Below are 10755 nucleotides of genomic sequence, written 5' to 3'. Positions count from 1 at the left end.
GGACCCCTCATGCTCTAGTATATGTGGACAAACCACAGGGGCCATGGTAACCTCAACGAAATCCCAAGTTCTGGCATCAACATCAAAGGCCAACAAGTGATTAGGACCATGGGTGAGGCAGCACAAAATGAAAAATCCTATGGATTTTGGTGAATAAATTATAGAGAACAAGGGACGCCTTTATGTTCTCTACTACAAACATAAGCCCACCTGATAATATAGGCTTACAATTGCAGGCTTATTTATTGAAAAATATAATTTTTTTCTTAAATTAAAAATAATAATTACAACTTCCCTCACTGGGGTACTCCTGCTCATCTCCTAACCTTATTAGTCAATTCGATGCAAAGGTGGGAGTTGATCACTCTGTGATTGAGAGAGGGGTTCATAGTGGAAGGTGGTTGGAACTCAAATAATTTATGGTAAAAACTAAGAACTGCCATCATCCAAATTCCACTAGAATATGTGATACCTAAATAGTAATTACTTAACAAAATGAAGGCCTTCCACAAAAAATTAACCCAGTACAAGGGCTCGGAAATATCTTTCCAGTAGTAGTAACCACCTTGCCTCAAACAAGAGAACATTAATCCTTATCTCTCCTTGAAAACAAATTGTGTTGTTCCACAGTCTGACTTGTGCTCTTCCACCACCTGAATTCAGGTGAAAAATTTGAATATTCATGAGCACAAAATCCCGATGGTCTGCTCAGGGCTTCTCTGCTCTGAGTATTGTCACAGCAGCCATAAAGCATTATTTTTTTCTATTGATGAAGAAGGATATATCAGAATCTATTTCTAGGTGTCAACAATGTTAATAGGTTAAAGTAGATATTCTGAAAATCTCATCAAGATACAAAGACTTATCAGTTGTCCCTTCTTAATCCCTTCACGCTATACTGAGAGATCTAGTGATATGAATGAAACAAACTACCCTCTCTCTACTCTAAGATCTGGATATTACTCTATGGAACTTACTACTCCCTAAATACACAACTTGAATGGATTTCTTTTATGGTATCCTTGGTGTTTCTCTTCTCTGATATATTGTCTATAGAGCAAAGTCTATTGCTTGAAAACGAGTCAAGACTTGTGTAAAACTCATGAATGTGCTACTCTACTCTGATATATTGTCTATGAAGCAAAGTCTTTTGCTCGAAAATGAGTCACAACCTGAACGAATGGAGATTGTGTCTCTTGCTCGAAAATAAATCACGACCTGCATGAATGGAGACTGAGTCTCTTGCTCGAAAATGAGTCATGACCTTCACGAATGGAGATTGAATCTCTTGCTCGTAAACGAGTCATGACTTGCACGAATGGAGACTAAGTCTATTGCTTGAAAATAAGTCATGACCTATGTAAAACTCATGAATGGAGACTGTATAATTTATACAGCAAAATCCCCTCAATTCAACCCTGCCCTCAATTTGAAAACCAGCAAATCAAGGCAATTGCAACCAAATCCAACATCCAATCTAGGAAATTGGTTGATTGCAAGAAAATCCAACCTCCCAAACAAGGAGAATTGGGTTTTTCATTGTTTATTTACCTTATTTTTTATGGCTAAAATGTAATAAATATTTATTTTTTAAATAAATTTTGGGCTAGCTATAGAAAATGGCTGTAATATAAAAAAAATACCCTCCAGAATATAAAACCCCTTAAATTTCGCCCTTGGGCTAAGATTCCCCGCTAAAATTTTCTATGGTTGGCTTAAAATATCCTAATGACCACATGAAATGAGGACTACCATGAATGATATCAATAGGTGCAGTAAGTGGTGTATTCCCATGCAAACCAAATACAATTGCAATATAAATAATGGGAGGATTAGGGGAGAGGACGAAGAATCCCCACACATGAGAGGAAGGAAAAGGGAGCTATGAGAAAGAGGACACATGAGAACCATCGTGGGGTATTGAAGAGCCTACAAAAGAGAGCAGGAAAAATCATAGGGGAAAGGAGAAATCTCCTAGATAAAACACACAAAAGAGGAGGAGAGGAAAACCTTGTTTTGACATATCATAAGGAACATAGAAATGTTCAAAGGTTGGAGGCACCGAGGCACTTATTTATGTATTTTTTGGGTGGAGAAAGGGGTCTCAAGACTCTTGGTGGTATTGAAGTGTGAAAATCCTCTTTGAAGTGCCCTTCCTCAAGCGTTGAAATCTGGGTCACGGGTGACAATTGCAAGAAAGTTTGGCTGCAGTTTGTCTAAAGTTGGGTAGAGAGTTAGAGTCCCCATCTTAGTTTCTACGATTCTAAATTATTAGATAAATGCTCATGTAACTTTGTGTGCATGTAGATTTTATATGATTTCTTATTAATGAACTCTTCATATGCCCTAATGAGTGGGACTTATTCCTTGTGTGCCATAGTTTGCTAAATGGATGCGTGGTGTGCTATGTAAATGTTATTTTAGATTCCTAGAATTGGTTATTTTCTATAAAGGTAGGAATTTTGGGTTTCCACGTCACATATGAGGAATGGGTGATTTAGTATTTCTTTCCTACGTTTGAATTTTGTCTTGAATCACCTTAATGAATACTATTGGAGGATTTATCCAATCTTCCATTACTACCGTTGAGGGATTTACACACAATTATAGGCTGGTTGACATTCACTTACTGCAGTCTCGATAAGCTCAGGAGGGGTAGCTCAAGGGAGCATCATACTCATTATATATTCATGTATTGTAGTGCACGGTTTGTAAACTTATAAGGGATTTGCGTAGGACCGAGTGCTAGAGAGACTCTATATACATGACAACACAACTCACCCAACACAGAGAGCTAACATAATTGCGTGTCAGCATTAAAGAAGATCATAGTTATCAAGTAATGGGTAATTTTTTTCCTAGGACCTTGAAGGTTTCCCTTAGTGGACGTTGATATTAGCTATGGAGATAGGAATAGCTCCTTTGTGTGAAGAGGGTTTTATATTTTGATTTCAGAGTTTCAAGTATTTAATTGTAATGGTGTGCAAAACCTTGTTTTCACGCTTGTGGAGGGATTATTAAAGCTTTGTTGATGGCTTTGATAAGGAAATACAACCATGTTTATCGATTTCGATCATATTATTGTTGTTAGTCATGCTAGAGACAACATTGATAAATTAGATCATAAATACCACAAAAAGAGTTTGTGTTTATAACATTTTCAATTATTATAACAATAAATTAGTTCAAACTAAACTAAAAAAAATTAAAATGTACAAGAATGAAATAATCATTTAAATTTAACTACTACACAATTACATATCTATCCATGTATAAGAGAATGTGTTCCCACATTTTAAATTAATAAAAAATATTTACACCGTAAGGCATTTCCTTCTGGGAAAGACTTTCCAGCTGCCACTCTGGATGGTTTCGCACCATTAGATTGCTTGTTAGACGATAGAAAGGTTTTAGACCATAGATCTCACCACTTACCGCTAGTAACTGCTTCCTTGATTCGCGCTGCTGAAGGAGAGACTGATTACCCCTAGTAACTGCTTCCTTGATTCGCGCCACTGAAGGAGAGACCGAAAAAAGTGGTTGAATGAATCATCCCGCCTCCTTGATTTACGCAGCTTGATGGAAAGACGAAAGGAAGTGGTTCAATGAATCGTAACTAAAATTACACCAACAACCAATTCATGCAAACTGGTTTGGAAGTTATATAGTTTCCCAACTTCTTGATGAGCATCTTGGTATGAGAATCCATGATCTGAAAAGGTTTTGATGAAACGGGTGATGTACTGGAATTCGCTCCTTGGTTAATCTGTCACCTTCTTTTTGTTTGTCATTTTAAGCGCAATAGAGTTTATTGGTTGTTTTGAGCATAAGATCAAAGTAATATGGAGTGGCCTTTTCAATTGTTCCTGTCTTTCTCTATTGGAATTTTAGACATAACTTTAGCCATTTTTTTCAAAGCAGAATCTGTCCAAAAACTCTTCGTTATTATTTTTTCTATAAATATTTAGTTCTTCAAAAACATAATGGGCACATACAAGCTGGAATACAACAGTTAAATATTGTTCTTTATAACCTTTATGCTAACATACAAACTCGAATACAACAGCTAAATATTGCATGGTGCCACAGGTGGGTCTTACAGTGAAGCTAAATATTGCAGGGTGCCACAGGCGGGTCTTACAATGAAAAATAATACCAGAAATCACTTTACTATGTTGTTCTACTAGTTGTCTCGAGTATAATTTAAGCATTTACTATGTTTTCTATTAGTTGTCTCTAGTATAATTTAAGCATTTTCCAGAGTTGAATGATAGCCTGCAGAGTTACAGCAGATTTGACTACTTTTACTTAAATCGAAGTTTATGGAGGAGATGAATTTCCTGCGGTTTTCTATATTATAAATCTAAAAATCGATTGAAATTAGAATGTGTCTCTAAGTTCTAAATTCAGAAGTAAGAAGTTTGTAATTTAAACCTTCCTTAATTGATGTTCCTTAGACTTTATGCAGATTTTCAAAGCTCATTCCAAAGTAGCTCAAAATTCTAATTATTATTTAACGCATGAATGACTTTTCGAAATTCAGACGGTTGAAATCTTCTTTTTCTAAGTTTCAATTCAAAAATACTTAATCCAGAAACTAGAGGGAGTTTTCTAAATTCAAAGATCAACTTTAAAACTCGAAACAAAGTTTATAGTGAAGGAAAAAAAAGTTATCTACTTAAATTTCGGATATCTATTGGAATTTGAGTCTGAGAACTCTTATGTTTTTGAAATAATTAATAATGATTTTTTCCAATTTTTTTATAAAAAATAGTGTACATTTGTTGTCATATATAAATTTTATTCAATTTTATTTTTTAGATGTGTATAAAATTGAAATATTTAATACAAACATTTTTTTTATAGTGAATTTACTAATATTCTTTAATATAAAACATAATTTCTTGTTTTTAGTATAAGAAGTGAAAAACACATTTATTTTGTAGCCTAGCACAAAGTTTAGGCTTAAAAAACAATTTTTTCAATTAAAAAAATCAAAATACTATACACAATTAAGAGGAATGTTAAAAAAGGCCTTGCATAGAAGCTTGAAACAAAAATAGGGTAATTACAAAAGGAATATTAGTGAGTAGGAAGACAATGGTTGTAAAATTGCACAAATATGTCATTTATGCCTGCAAATCAAAGATATATAGGGTATATTTATTTATTTATTAAAATGAAAATTATTTATGTTCATGAGACTTTATGTAGATTTTCATAGCTTGTTTGAAGGTAGCTAAAAGCAAAAAAAGTTATTTACTTAAAATTCTGATATCTATTGCTCTGGAATTTCAGTGTTAGAATTATGAAGTCTTTGAAATAATTAGTAATGTTTTTTTTTTTTTTTTTAATAAATAGTATACATTTGTTGTGACATAAATTTTATTAGTTTTTTAGATATGTGTAAAATCAAATTGAAGTATTTAATATAGAACCAAAAAATCTTTAAAATAGTAAATTTATTAATATTTATTTACCTTTCTCTTTCTCTTAATTTAGTCTCTTCAATACTCACATTATTGGGAGCAGAGATCAATTTACCTTCAATTTAGTCCCTTCAATACCCACAATACCAACATTATTGGGAGAAGAGATCAATTTGCCTTCAATTTAGTCCCTTCAATACCCACGTTATTGGGGGCAGAGATAAATTTATTTTCCCTCAATTTAGTCCCTTCAATACCCACGTTATTGGGGTCATAGATAAATTTATTTTCCCTCAATTTAGTTTTTCAATAACCATATTATTAGGGTCATAAATCAATTTACTTTCTATCATTTTAGTTGCTTCAATACCCACATTAGGGGAGTATGTAAAAGAATTTTTTTTTGCCAGGGTTAACGAAATGGGTGAAAACAAAAACAGTTATGAATTAGTTTGAAATTAAAAAAAAGAAATATTAACTTATAAATTTATTTTCCCTCAATTTAGTCCCTTCAATATCCACGTTATTGGGGTCATAAATAAATTTATTTTCCCTCAATTTAGTTCTTTCAATAACCATATTATTAGGGTCATAAATCAATTTACTTTCTATCAATTTAGTTGCTTCAATACCCACATTAAGGGAGTATGTAAAAGATTTTTTTTTTGCCAAGGTTAACGAAATGGGTGAAAACAAAAATAGTTATGAATTAGTTTGAAATAAAAAAAGAAATATTAACTTACGGAGCAAGTTCATTATGAAAACTAAAAACATGTAGTCCAAGAAAAACAACCCTTAACCTTACTTCACTGCAATCTTTTATTACCCTAATGCATAAAACAATAGGACAACAATGTAACGAGAGGTGTTTTTCCAAGCCCGAGGGAGCGTTGAGAATTGGGTTTCATTCCTATCTCCATTTATGTAGAATGGACAAATGGTTGGAATTTTCGTTAATTTCTAGTTGGTTTTAAGGAAAGTTGGTTGAATAAAAACCATGTAGTGGATGAATAGGCTCACCATTTTTTTAGTGGATGAACTCATGGATCAAAGACCTCTGGTTAAATCTTCAAGAGCGGATAGCTTATTTTTGTAAGTTTTTATTTTATTCTCTCCTATGAAACCTAGAGCTGATAGCGTATTTTTGTAAGTTTTTTTTTTTTTCTTCTATGAAATCTACTTTAACGCTGGATATGAGGTTGTTTGTTGAATTTAGTTTAATTGTAAATCTTTTTGTTGAATTTAATTTAATTGTAAATCTCACATCAGAGTTAGTTAGATACCTTTAGCCATTGTGTACATACAAGATTTTTTACCGTCTTTTTGAGATACCTTTAGCCATTGTGTACATACAAGATTTTACACCCTCCTTTTGTGATGGGTTGCTTGGTGAGTTAGTGTAGTTGTAAATCTTTCTTGAGAGTTAATTAGCTATTTTAGCCATTGTGCATGTATAGGGTTAATTAGCTACGTTCAACCATTGTGTATGTACATTGTCATTGATCTTAACTTGGTTTGTATATATAATATATATACTCTTTTTTAAGAGTTGTTTGGGATGTATATGGGTTTTTTGAAAAATTCCAAGTTAGTCTTTCATCCATTCAGTCATGATGTTTAATATAATTTTGCTTTCCAATATAATATATATACTCTTTTTTTAGAGTTGTTTGGGATGTATATGGGTTTTTTGAAAAATTCCAAGTTATTCTTTCATCCATTCATTCATGATGTTTAATATAATTTTGCTTTCCAAGTCTTATTGGAAATTTTACTCTTTTTTTAGAGTTGTTTGGGATGTATATGGGTTTTTTGAAAAATTCCAAATTAGTCTCTCATTCATTCATTCATGATGTTTAATATAGTTACTCTTTTTTTTAGAGTTGTTTGGGATGTATATGGGTTTTTGGAAAAATTACAAGTTAGTCTCTCATCCATTCATTCATGATGTTTAATATAATTTGGCTTTCCAAGTCTTACTGGAAATTTTACTCTTTTTTGAGAGTTGTTTGGGATGTATATGGGTTTTTTGAAAAATTCCAAGTTAGTCTCTCATTCATTCATTCATGATGTTTAATATAATTTGGCTTTCCAAGTCTTACTGTAAATTTCTCTCTCCTAAAGACGTTGGTGAAGATAGTAAGTATTCATTGATTAAAGAGGGTTACAATAACCCAATCCACCTGTGGGGATCATCGATATGAATTCACTACGAATTCACTACTCTTTATCTGCTGGATGATTTCATAAATATTGTAAATAAGGTTGGTACTCAAAACTTGGTCTCAATATAATGAATTAGACTATAAGTTGTCATGTGACTATTCCTTCTTATACATTAATGTGGTACTCAAAACTTGGTCTCAATATAATGAATTAGACTATCAGCTCTCATGTGACTATTCATGCTTATACATTCATGAGGGACAACTGCAAAAAATAATATCCAAGGCTTGAAAGGCCTATAAAATATTAAACTAAATTAATATCTGCAATGAAAATACATTGCAGGCGACAAAAGAAAAGCTTCTTGAAGCAATGGAAGGACACATATTGGGAGTTGCTGAGCTGGTATGACATTATAACAAGGAAAAGTTTACAAAGTTCTCTATTGGGTATGCTATGGATATTGTGGAAAAAATGCCCACTTTGGATCCTAGTCAAATATATTGTCACTTCCATTTACCTACTCATTCTTTTCCTAAATCATCAATAAACACACCATTACTTCTTTTGTTGAACTTCATTCCATATTTGGTGGTATCTTTTCCATTTTGCACAATGTAGAAGTTTTAATTCAAGCATGAAGAAATCTTTGTGGAGTGTGAATATTTTATTTTGTATTTATTCTGGTTTATGAAAGATGCATCCATGGAACTTTCGATCATATGTTTTTTTTCGTGTTTTTTCCCCTAAAAAATCATTGTTTGGTGTTGGAATGTTCTAATTGGTCTTCTAATTCATAGAGAATAAGTGCAAAGGATCTACTTGATGTTAAATAATTTTGGATAGATCTTGTCCCTTGCATCTAGCAGGTTGGTTTTATTTAAGTATATATGCATTAATTGTTGTTCTGTTAGAATTAAATTTCCATTCAAGTTTAATTCTAGTTTTGGACGGCTAAATATTTCGCCCCATAAGATAGAAAGCAAATATTGTTTTTTGATGCCTTATTTTTATGTTGCAACTTACCGAGGTATGATCCATCACATGATTTTCGAACAAAGAGGAAAAGACAACAACTGAGGAAACATGTTGAAATGAGCAAGAGACAGAAAATTCACAACATCCTCCACAATAAGATGTTAGACTACCTCCTATATAAACTGGTAGACAATGCCATCTTCCACTAAGGCCAGATCTAAATCGGCCTCCTTGGTATCCAGTGACACCTAGTAATTTTGTGGGAAGACATGGGGGGGCGAATAGAATCCTACCGACCTCGTATTTTGCCCAAGCTTTTAGAAAAGAGAAACATTGAAGATGTCCTTATGAGTGTGGGCTCTGGTATGCCTATCTCTACATCAATTCCCGCTATAATTGAATGCATAGTTTGATGCATGTATGGATGTACATTAGTTGGTAGTTTATTTTAGTGGACGGCTAAATATTTCGCCCCATAAGATAGAAAGCAAATATTGATTTTTTGATGACTTATTTTTATGTTGCAACTTACCGAGGTATGATCCATCACATGATTTTCGAACAAAGAGGAAATGACAACAACTGAGGAAACATGTTGAAATGAGCAAGAGACAGAAAATTCACAACATCCTCCACAATAAGATGTTAGACTACCTCCTATATAAACTGGTAGACAATGCCATCTTCCACTAAGGCCAGATCTAAATCGACCTCCTCGGTATCCAGTGACACCTAGTAATTATGTGGGAAGACATGGGGGGCGAATAGAATCCTACTCGACCTCGTATTTTGCCCAAGCTTTTAGAAAAGAGAAACATTGAAGATGTCCTTATGAGTGTGGGCTCTGGTATGCCTATCTCTACATCAATTCTCCTATATAATTAAATGCATCATATTTGATGCATGTATGGATGTACATTATGTTGTAGTTGGTATTTATTTTATTAATTTAGATGGTTTTGATGGTGTGATGGGTGGTGGTGCTTCTACATTTTCCTTCTGCTGGTGGTGGCTCCTACCACTACCACTCACCTCTCTTGCCCTTGCAGTTGAAGAGAAAGAGTTCAATTTTTTGTTATAAAATATATAATTATAATTTTCCTTGAGACTTGGCCTGGGCACTGCTTTGACTACTTTGAACTTTCCATTTATTCTTGCTTACAAAATTTGGGTAGTGTTGTTGGTAGTTGATCAGATTAATGTGTTTTGATACCATTTGTTTGTTCAAAAAGAAACCCAGAGGAGAGTGATTAAATCTCTACTGTAACAAAGCCTATCATTACATTAAGAATCTGCATGGTAAAATGGTGATGAATTTTCATGATTAAGAATTTACTTTTATTATATGTGTGTGTGCGTGTCTTTTTATAATTAATAATAATAATTTAAATATAAGTTATAATTAACTTAATTGACTTCTAATTTAATCAATTTCAATTTAATTCATCTTTTAAGCGAGAATAAATGCAGTTGTTAATTTTTTAGATTTTATTACGCAACTCGCTAAATTGCAGATTATTAGCATATCGTTGTGGATGTTTTTGTGACATTTGTATTATATCCTGTATCATTTGTGACATTTGTATTATATCCTATATCAGCATTTTGTTTGTTCTTCATGATGCAAAAAATTCTGCCATTGCTTTTTGTGACATTTGTATTATATCCTGTATTATCATTTTGTTCTTCATGAAATCTGGCCAATGCTAAACGTACTCATCTTCAACTGAAAAATTAATGAATAATCATATTCAAATTGTCAAACACTTTGAATTGTTGTTCTAGTTAAAGCTCAAACAAAAAATTACGAGAATTCAAATGAAAGGTTTTGAGTTTCAATCCCATGGCGAGCCACTAATGAAAGGTTTTGAGTTTCAATCACATGGCATTGATTTGATATTATGTTGCTTGCATTTTTAAAGAAAGAAATGGAAGTAATAGATAATGGTAAATGTTAATCACCTTTTAGTGTAAATAAATATACATAACAGATGAATATATCCTTTAATTTAATGATTATATTTTTCAACAACGTTACTCAAAACCACATAGTAAATAAGTATACATAATAGAGGGATATATGTTTTTTTTATGAGTATTATGTATTATGAGTATTGATTGGCCTATATTGGTCAATTTTAATGGACTACTCTTCCTAGAACTCACCATATACAGAATGCTC

The sequence above is a fragment of the Pinus tabuliformis genome, chromosome J, assembly GCF_031772625.1.
Source record: "Pinus tabuliformis cultivar Carrire ecotype Pingquan chromosome J, CPIR1, whole genome shotgun sequence".
Lineage (NCBI taxonomy): Eukaryota > Viridiplantae > Streptophyta > Pinopsida > Pinales > Pinaceae > Pinus > Pinus tabuliformis.
Note: the sequence above shows the minus strand (reverse complement) of the source record.